Source organism: Sorghum bicolor, chromosome 6 (assembly GCF_000003195.3).
Source record: "Sorghum bicolor cultivar BTx623 chromosome 6, Sorghum_bicolor_NCBIv3, whole genome shotgun sequence".
NCBI classification, from domain to species: Eukaryota; Viridiplantae; Streptophyta; class Magnoliopsida; order Poales; family Poaceae; genus Sorghum; species Sorghum bicolor.
In genome coordinates this window covers 39711396-39722885 of record NC_012875.2, presented here as the reverse complement: position 1 = coordinate 39722885, position 11490 = coordinate 39711396, and positions in this window count along the sequence as shown.

Below are 11490 nucleotides of genomic sequence, written 5' to 3'. Positions count from 1 at the left end.
TTCACCTCTCGGTGCCTATTGTGTGTTCCCTAGCAATTCTATTGAGATAAAAGTTTTGCACCCTAGGTTCCAATCCTATACTAGCATGATAATTCTAGGAATGTAAAGATAAGAATTGAAATGCTTGAAAATAAATGCTCAAAGTAAAGATGATAGGAACACCATGATGTTTTTCTAAGGTATTGGAGAGTCGCCACTCCCCACTAGTCCTCATTGGAGCACCCATGTAAGGGTGTAGCTCCCCCTTGATCCGTGCAAGGATCAAGTGCTCTCTACGGGTTGATTCTTCGTTGCTCCGACGTGGTGAATCATCCAAAACTGCTCACAAGATGAGTTGGGTCATCCATAAGCTTCGTCGGATGATCACCAAGCTCTCAATTACCCCAAGCTATCTAGGTGATGGCGATCACTAAGAGTAACAAGTACAAACTCTCACTTGACCACAACAAGCTTAATGAGAAAGGTGGATGCACACTTGCTACTCCCTATGCATTAATGAGGTCATTAATCTTGGATTATCAAATCTCAAATACCTGACTAGGCTCTTGCACTCCCTTGCTCTCAAATGGTTGCTTCAGCTGAAAAAATGGGCTATAGAGGTGCTATGGACGAGTAGGAGTTGTATTTATAAGGCCAACCATCAAATCCAACCATTACCTTCCATTATCGCACCTGTCAAAGTCACTGAACACGTCGATGATAGGCGTCATATGTGTCTAACGTGTTCAAACTTAGTGCTAAAGCAATTAGCCATTAGGGCTACGTTGGACTCTGGCCAGCGTCCGATGCTTATCCATTAGACATGCCCGATGGCCCTAGCAACTCTTTGGGAACTCTCTGCATAGCGTACGACGCTAGGCTCAGTGTCCGATGCCAAACCCCAACGTGTTCGACGCATTGCACTACTGAGTCCCTCTACTATAGTGCGAGTATCAGCGCGTCTGATGCTGAAGCGTCCACACATCTGATGCTCACTTCTCTGCTACGCATGGAGTGAACTGGTTGGATGCTGACGCTCACTTCTTTAGCTTCCGAAGCAAAAGAAACCTCTTGGTTCACATCCAATTCAACTTCTCTGTGAACACTTTTGACTTCCATCAATCTTAGGGCCAATTTATAGCTATCTAGTGCTAAGTTTGACAAGTGTGCACCACACCTAAATCATTAGACTCAACTAGGTCAAGCTACCTGTTTGCACCCCCCCTTAATAGTATGGCCAAAGGAAAAAAAGTTCTAGTGACTAATCCGAACGTCACCCAACACCTTTGATGCTTGGAACTAACCATCCTTAACCTTGTTGTCCATCCTTTGAAAACCAAAGCAATTTCCATCGATAGGAGGCATTAAAACCATATTACCCAAGATTGCCATTATCTTGACCTAACAATCTAAGTTTCTAGAAAACACACATTAGTCATAGTAATCAACAATTGTCATCAATCATCAAAACCCTTTCTAGGGGCCTAGATGCTTTCAATCTCCCCTTTTTTGGTTATTGATGACAACACCTCTAGAGTATGTGAAAGAAGAGTTTGAGGTTTTCAACATTCTTGATCCACATGAGCATTTGACAATGAGAACAAAAGGGTTAGAAGTGCTCATGTGTCCCAAGCCAAAATAATGTACTCATAAGATCTACAATAAAGAGTTAGTACACAACATAACTCATATGAAATCAGAGTAAAACACGAAAGCAAGGCATATAAGCAGCATAAACAAGTGACATGATATAGGATAAACAAAAGGACATAACATGCCACAAAGAGTATCTCACAAATGCACATGCAAGGAAGTAGACATGATGCATGAAGTGTGTCACACAAAAGAACCACATCCCTCTCACTCACTTCCCCTAAGTCTACATACTCTCTCATCTCTCCCCCTTTGGCATCAAGCATCAAAACCTAAGGGTCTAAAGGAGGTAGGGAAGCAGACAAGCCGGTCACTGGAGGATGATGAGAGACCACAAACTGATCTTCATCGTTAGGACTAGTCTTAGGACTTGGCTAGGGCTGATCTACAGTAGTTATCTGACCCTTTGACTCTATCATTGGTCGAGAAGTGGTCTAGATCTGCTCTGTAGTCTCTGTGACTAGGTTGGCTATCTGAGAAGTGGAAGCTAAAGCTGTAGCCTAACCCTATGGCTTAGAAGAAGTACCAGTCTGTATGGGAGCCTAAATCGGATCTGTCGAAGCAATTGAGGATGGAAACATCTCTATAGTACCAGTCCCTGTGGCTACCTTTAGAGCTAAAAATGAAGCTGTTGGCTGACCTATGATCTCACTATATCTGGCCAAGAAAGCACCTAAGTTTGGTGTCAACAGCTAGGACTAGGAGTGCATGATTGATGTGAACCCTGTGTGAACAGGAGTGTATAGTGGGGACAAGAACGGCTGTGGCACCTGGTATGGAGGCAAAGTGAATGATCTAAGTGCCTGTGTAACAGGCTGAGGCTAACTCTGAAGCCCACTGGCTATATAGCTAGAGTCACCTATAGAGCACCCAGAGGTAGTGAGATCCTAGCCACCTAAACTAGACTATAGATCAACCCAAAGTACTACTGCTAGGTGACCATGGTCTGCCTCTGGAGCTCCTACTGCTGCCTCTGAAGCTCCAACCATTGCTGCTAGAAAGATTCCTATCATGCACGAATCTTAGCAAAAGCGACAGCTAACTCAGTCCTGTGTCTCTCACACTTTTGGTCCTGAGCTCCTGACCCTAAGTTAATCTCTCAAGCAGGGCCACTATAGCTAGGTCAAAGCGTGGAGCAGAGCTAGAACCTTCAGCCTTGGCATCATGGGGTCTGGACTCGTACCTTAGAAGTAGCTGGCAGTCCTCATCTAAGCTGTCTGTTAGGTCAAAGTCTATCTTGACATCTGCTTCCTATGCCTCAAGCTTGGCAATCTTAGCCTCTGCTATGTCCTAAATGGTGGTGTGTTGCTCTACAACTATCTCAAGTACCTTTGCTCTGTGGCTCTATTTGAGGGGAGTCACCCTAGTCACTGATTGGACTAGCTGTGAAGCATCATAGCATGGAAACTCCGTGGTGGTTGAAGGGTCAAGATGAAACTTAACACACCAGCTAACCAAAACAAATGTGAAATTAAAACTATCGATCTAGCCAAGACTATACCCCTTTACCTAAGTCCTCTAGCACCTTGTAAAAGATCCCAAACAAGCAAACAAGGTTCCACCTTAGCAAGAGCTCACCTAACCAATTCTAGGAGCAAGGTCATACAAACCTATGCCACTAGTACTTTACACACCGGAGAGCTCCTACACAACTAGTAAGCAAAAGCACAAAGCTCCTAAGCTCACTAGCAATGCTCAATAATAAGGAAACCAATGCCAAATTAGAGAGCATAAATTACTTAGCTACACAAACTAAGCAATGTGACTAACAAGGTTACATAAACCAAATTAATCACACAACAGGAGCTACTTCTAGCTATACAAGCAGGAAGGTAACTTGCAAGCTACACAAGCACTATATAAAGAATATAAATACAAGCTTGTGTATGGTGAATGCAAACCACCGAGAAGAGTAGACAATGTTGACATGGTGATTTTCTCCTGAGGTTCACTTGGTTTCCACCAAGCTATGTCCCCATTGAGACAAGCTCCAAGGTTGCCGCTAGTCCTTTTGCTAGTGGTGACCTACAAGTCACACTCTTCCACGTGGAGTGCTTACCACAAGCTCTAGCACTTGACCTAGCCAGACCGCTTGTCGCCCTTCGCGTCTCACTCTATTAGAGTTGCTCTTCATGATCCTTGTAGGGTGAGCACCTTACCCCTCATAAATCCTCCTCTGGAGCACCGCACAATCTTCATGTTGCTTCAATAGAGTCACAAGCCACCAAACAGTTTAGGAGGTGGCAACCTCCAAGAGTAATAAGCACCACTGACTTGAAACACAAATACCTAGTGCCACTCGATACAATCTTTCAATGCAATCACACTAGAAATCACTCACTCACACAACTAGAAGATCACCATCAAGCATATGTGAGTTAGAGGGCATCCAGGCACTACACAAGACACCAAGGCATGAGGGTGCTCAACAACTAGCCCAAGGCTGGCTACCACTTCTTATTATAACCCTAAGCCAAATAGAGCCGTTGGAGCCCCTATTGCTCTGAAAACATAGGCATCGGATGCTCCAACGCCAAGGCATCGGACGCACCCCCAGCACTCGATACACATAGAGCAACCACGTGTCACTAGTTGTTGACATTTCTAACATCACTTTGCGTTAAGTTGTCATCCCCAACATGATGCCAAAAATGCTGGAAAACAATCTACACTTGTCTACCCTAAAAATAATGCTATATAATATATCCGCAAGCGCACAAATAATTCTCCTATTGTAGCATTTCACCTGGTAAGATTCCCAAGTATCGCTGATTTGTTTTAAGCCAAAAGGAAAACTCATTTAATGCGTTGGATCTATCTAAAAGGGGATAGAAAGGAATTGTGACTATGACTTTAAATGTGCAAACCTATAGTGATCAACCACGCTAGTGCTTTTAGCAGGGGTGAGTCAAGATAAACAATAAAGATAAAGATAAAGATAAACATGAAATAAAAGGACTTTCTAGAGACATAGATTAAAGACTCAACTAATATGATTGGTCAGACAGGAGATTCGGCTAAAGTAGGCCTGGGCAAATTACCCGATACCCATTACCCGTATCTAAATTACCCGGATCCGAACCCGAATTACCCGAACCCGAGGTACCCGATCCTAAATTCGGATAGCGATTTTGATTACCCGAAATTAGTTAGGGTAATTCGGGTAATATCCCCCGGTACCCGAACTACCCGAATTACCCGAATATTTGTCTATATCTTTGTATTTATCATGTGTTGATGTTAAATATTAGAACTTATCAATTTATTAGAACATAATTCTCTTTGTTTGAACAAGTGATTGTAATATATTATTCTCTACAAAATGCAATTGAAATTCTAGACAAATTCCTGCTGAAATTATATTAAATTGTTATTGAAATTTTGTATAGTGTGTTGTTTTTTGAAAATTCGGGTAAATCGGGAATACCCGAACCCGAACCCGAACCCGAATTAGCGGGTACCCGAAATTGCGGGTAGTGTTTTTTCGAAACTAATATCGGGTAACAATTTTCATTACCCGAATTTTGAATTACCCGAATTACCCGACCCGAAAAAATCAGGTAACCCGAATGCCCAGGCTTAGGCTAAAGTAAAGAACTTCTAGATTATCCCTAAATAATAAGTCTACAGATCACACCAATATACACACTTTCATCTATAGCATAACCAACTCAGAAAACAGCATAAGGAGCATCAACTAGGGAGGATATTGAGACATAAGTCACCTCCTTCACGACCACGCTCTACTAGCCTACATAAGAGGGGTGGAATACAAAGGACTCAATAGGCCTGTACGCCTATGATCTACCACACTACCCGGCACATCAGGATGCAATCGTAGGTATATATGATATCTAAGCACCACGCTTACATAATACATATTTTAACCCACTCAAGTATTGAATTAGGCGCTTTATGAACATATGACTATAATCATCACCAATCATAACTATATCAAGAATGCAACGAGAGAAAACTAAGAACTTAATAAGTAGCAATATAATAATTAAGAACAAAGTCATAAACAAGATACAAATTACCAATCTCTTGACTGCAGATCGGAAGCTCTGAGTGAAGCGCCCAACTTTACTTGAACCTTGCTAGCTAAACCTAATCTAGAACTTGAAGAATTGGAGCTCTAATTCTAATCTCTGGAAACCCTAGCTTCTAGTCTAATCTTGACAAATGAATTGAGACAAAACCCTAATTGCTCCTAGCGGTGCAGGCACATATTTATAGCCCTTGAAGGAAACGACGACCGTTGGATCAAACCGACTTCACGTAGGGCCAAGATTCATCCTCAAAGGCGGTGGAGGAATACTCTAGAAGCTGGTGGAAGGCCATGGAAGGGGGAGGCCAGCCGGCCTGACCAGTGGGGCCGATCGGCCCCACCAAGTGGGCTCTGCTTCTCCGCTTCGTTCTGGTGTCTTCAGGATTCTTCCTGTGTCTGATAATGATATTTTTCGTCGCGGTTAAGTTTTGTGTAAATCTTGCAATTAAGTCCTCCAATTTCTCTTTTCTAGAATAATCCTACAAAAAATGTGAAATCACCAAAACTCATGGAAATTGTAAGTTAAAGCCCTTATGAGTTCTAGTGGTGATCTCCTTTGTGCATTTAATTGATGGTTAAAAGTGATCATTATCTATCGTCAACAAGCTCCCCTAAGCTAAACCTTTGCTAGTCCCTAGCAAAGCTAACTCTGAAATGATAGGACTTAATACTCAGGGTTTCTTATATTTATTTGATAACTTCCAATAAATACTCAAGTATTTAAATTAAATTTCTTCTCTAGGTTGAAATTCATTAGCCTTATTTTCAAATCTTACTCTTATTATTTTCAACCATGGAGCTTAACATCTTTCACATTGGGTCATGAGCAATTGGAAAACAGATAGATCAAGCCAAGTACTATGTCTCAAACTCTTCTATTTAACCAATCTTCTGGAGTTTTTTTTTCAGAAATAAAACTCAGAGATGCTTCGTATGACACTCTCAAGTCGCTCATATATGTGGTATTTTTGGTTCCTCACCTAGGCAATAAAGCGTATGCCTTTCTCAACCTAATTCTAAAGGTTTATCTGGAGCTCATAGGTATGGAAATAATCATGGATGACTTAGTTGCAAAACATATATTGTAAAATCAAACAATGGATCTAGAGAGAAACAAGTCATACAATCAAATCAAGATGTGCATGTGTGTGGAATGTAACACCCTAAATTTTGCTTCCTTGAAAATAAAGCTAAAATAATTTATTTTGTATTTCTGTGCTTATGAAAATATAGTAAAATGAAAATTTTCCTTAAATTAAAATTCATCATAGGGTTTAGCAACGTTGTTGTGCATACATGCTGGTACATATGTTTTATGTGATGTTCGTTTGTTACTCCTTTGTGTGTCGAGACTAAACAAAGTTTTAAAATTTCGTTTAGTAGAACGATCTTCCTTGGCCAATACATCTTTATCTTTATCTACAACCAAATTCCTTGCTTCTAAGCTCAAGTTTTTATTGGGAGCTTCCTAAAATCTTTTCTTTGTCACTCAAAGTACTTCTTTTAGTTCCTCGTCCATCAAGCAGTCTCTACAAACTTTGTAGGAATTTTCCAGCTTCCGTTCTCACTTTTCTGTAAGCATAATCTAATTTGTAGATGCTCCAAATTATATTATCATGAGATCCAAATATTTTAATTGGTTTTCTCATGTTCCATAATGTCTCCGAGATTTTTCCTTGAATTTCTGGAGTATTTTTCATGGCTTAAATCATAATTCTGAACTTTTCTAGGATTATTTTATTCATCAAATTAATTAATTTCGAAAATAATAAAATCTTTCATTTTATCCCACGCTCAAGCCCATGATCTCAATGGTCAATGTCTTTACTTACTAATGGCCTTTAATAATTAATTAGGCCTATTAGTAAAGATGAAGGTTGCAAATCAATTAGTACCATATCGCTAGTTGACGTGGAGGTGGGGAGTTTTTCTCTCTCTATATATGTACCAACCCCTTAGGCAAAGCACATCAAAGACTTTCATATGGGAAGCCTCTAATTTGAGAATTCCTAAGATAGTAAAATAAAATTTATATTTTCTTCTCTACAACGTGATCGCCATCGTCTCGCCTATACACGACATCTACGAACGGTCGGCTCCTCCGGCGTTGCTGTAGCTCTAAGAAAGCGCCACTGCCGGTGAACCTACTCCCCGTCCACCAACGTAAAACCAATCACTTTGTCCTTCAGTTTGGAAAACACAAACAGCTCGGTTTTAGATTAAAAATACGTTTTCACTATTTACAGACTGACTTTCTTTTGGCCATAAAATATCCATCTTACCTCCGTTTTGACCCATTCAAATTGCGTTGGATTCGTATTAATGAACTCTACATGTTAGTAATATTGTTTTCTCAGTTTGAAACTTTTTATTTTCGTGACCCTAATTAATTAATTACTTTTCTATATAAAATCTTAGAAAATTCATAACTTCTTCGTTTTAGCTCCGATTTTCGTGATCTTTACGTCTATGAAATCGTAGCGATGCGTAGAATCATTTTCAAACTTTTTATACTATTTTTATATGATTAGTGTACTGTTCTAATTGTAGCATTGTTTGCTTTATGTATGTTTGCCTCCGATTGTTTGTGTGTTGGTGATCGATGATCGAGTTTAGTCGGTGAGCAACTCGTGGTGATCAAGATAAGAGCTTTGGACAACTAGTAAGATCAGCAAGATCAGCAAGAACAATTGGATTAAGGCAAGTATAGCATTTGGATTTTATTTCTGTGACCATGATCCTGTGACTAGATTAATGTTAAGTAATAAATGATAAAAATGACTTTTTAGCCATTTGATGATTTATCTGTAAGTGATAACCGGGACAACAGTGCAACCATGAGGGCTATAATGGCTCTGGCTTTAGCTCAGTATGAAGACCTTTTCTAGCTTGTTAGAGGTTACCCGAAAGGGCGGAGGGGCTGAACCGTTTTGGGTATAGTGTGGCCTCTGTCTGTATGTGTATAGGCTGCGCGTCATTGTGCCATCGGAAGGGGGGCTCTATATCTGCGGGCAAAGGAAACCTTGCGGCCCTAACATGTTAGACAAACTTTTGAAAGGCTTCATAGTGATCCCTGCCGACCTTCCTTGGAAGTGGGTTAAGAGGCTGGTCACCTCGGGCGAAAGGGTAAATCATGACTCATGGGTAAAGATATACAACCTCTGCAGAGTGTAAAACAGGTATACTAGCCATGCTCATGGTCATGAGCGGCCTTGGGGATTCTTGCATCGACGATGATGATTCTTGTGTGTTAAATATGCTCACTATTTATTGTTTAATGCTTTACATTATTTATGTCACACTGATCATGAGATTGTGGGATCTATACAATCTAGTTGCTATACTTGTGAAGTTCGACATGGACTCACTCTTGCTATTTCCCCCAAACCTCAGGAGAAGTTTCGGCTTGTGATCAACCAGTCAGTTGGATCCTGTTGAGTGAAGTTAATACCCGAAGTTTGGAGTTTCCTATCCGCTGTTTGCTATCAAAGGTTATCTCTTTTATACTAAGTACGTTATATAATTTATGCATTGTCTTTTGATATTAGCCCTTATTTGTAGCTATATGTGAGATTTGCCTTTTAAAACTCGCATACGGTGCATATCTGGTTTTATCCTTAAAATCGGGTATTACATGGAATATGGTCGATATTTGGTGGAAACTAATAATCCTAATTTTATTATGCTCATCCTTATCTCTCTTTTGAAATTCAGAAATATTGCCATGCATTGTGAGCTATCCTTTTTCTTTCTTTCTCTCTTCTCTTTTTCTCTCTTTTTTTGGGACACTTGTCCATTTTTCTTTATTTATTTTGCATAACTCACAGCCTATAAAACTGAGAGATAATAACATAAGATATTTGAGCATTTATTTGGTGGCTATCCTAATGGAATATTTTTGGGTGTTTCCTCCCGGTGTAGGAGTAAAACATTTTTCTAACAAGAGTGGAATGGCATATTGTTGCGCCTACTCTAGTGTAGAGTAGTGCATATATATAAGTGGAGTGCATGTGAATCTCGATTTTAAAAGCATGACAAGTCTCTCATTAGGGTCACAAAGGTTGATCAAACTCAATGAAATGACAAGCAGTATTATGTTGAAAGCTTCCTAGCCTAAGTATTCATTATGGCTTTGGTAGGAATTTAGCATTGCCATACAAGATCTCATCATGTAATATTTTGCATTTTTGAAAAAGTAAATCTCCAGAATTTTAGCATTGTTTAGAGTAAGATAAACAACAGCTTAGACCTTCTCTAATCATGTCCAACAATTACCTAGACTTAGGGTCAAGAATATGCTACCCACAAATATCAAGCTTAGAATAAATTTTCATATAAGGACAACTTCATTCAATCTGTAGGCGAATCTTGATTTAAATACTAAGCATGTGAAGGAAGTCATATTTCATATTTTTATTACTCAGAAAAGTCTAGCCTTCAAGTTCTACTACCAACTAAAAATTAAAGCAAACCTTTTTACACACTCTATTTTTGGGGTTTTATTTTTTTCATGCATGAATTAAATTTCAGCAAACACCGGCTATGAAGACACACTATCTAATGTGGAATCCATAGAATCTCTCGAGCTTGAACGCTGGTGATCGCCCATGGGATCCAGTGGTGCAGCTAGGATTTAATCTTCGATGGTCTAGTTTAATAAATTTTTTTGTTAATCATATAGTCTCGTTTAACATGTCAACAAACAACTTTGATTTTTTTGCTATGATACATGGAGGAGCTAGAACCAATAAAACAAAAAAGTGATTTCAATGAATCCTGATTCATTTTAAGAGAAATAAAAATGGCTCATTGCTCTAATGCATAAAGCAGATAAAATCAAAATTAGATGGAGCTCTACCAAACAAGACCTAATGTAGCATGTCATTGTACAAATATGTAATATATAATTTACTAAAAACATAAGGCAAATACATTTAAAAGTGTTACAAGTAATTTTAAAATAAGTAATAAACTCTAAAAATAATTTAAAGTAACTTACTATCTCAATACTTATACACTTTTCTTAAAATTCTAGGGTGGTCCGTGGCCCACACGGACCACCCTCTAGCTATGCCACTGGTGGGATCCCTCTAAAACTAAAGTGAATAAAGCTATGATCAGGGTGAATCTAGACAATGGCACAGAACTCTCTGACCCAAGACTGAACATAGGAGCCACTCTTACCAATCAGATCTACAAGCCCTGGTAAGTAGGTCAAATGTGGGTGCATCTGCTCTCCACTAATGTGGAAAGGTTCTCAATCGAAATCAGCCTATGTGCACCAAAAGGTATGTTAGTGTCAATGTACGCCATGTAGAAGTCCTTGTGGAGAGCGGTGTGGAAGTGCTCAACTCCAGCCTGCCACCTCTCTAGCCTCTATCGTAGGCATCTACCACTGCCTTGGCCACAATTGCCTCACACTCTGACCTAGAGCATTTTCTCTTGGTTATCACCTTTGATTTACCCTTCTGCTTAGCTAACAAGTGGGGAGAGGCAGGAGGTCTATCAGCGTCACCTCCTAGAGCACCACCAACATTCTTACACTAAGTCATGGTGCTAAGAACGAGAGAACAACTGTCTCTGATAGAATCAACTGTTAATCAAAGCAAGTAGGAACTCTCCTTGAATCAATGAACCACTAATAGAAACAAGATCAACTGCACAGTCACTGATAAGACAATGAACTGATGTCTCATGAGGCTTGGCCTCAATCCTTACTCATGGGCTTGGCCCTGAGTTGGTTGTCGCTAAAAATCTATCACACATGCATTCCTGACTCTCTTCATAAAATAATATTGAGGTATATA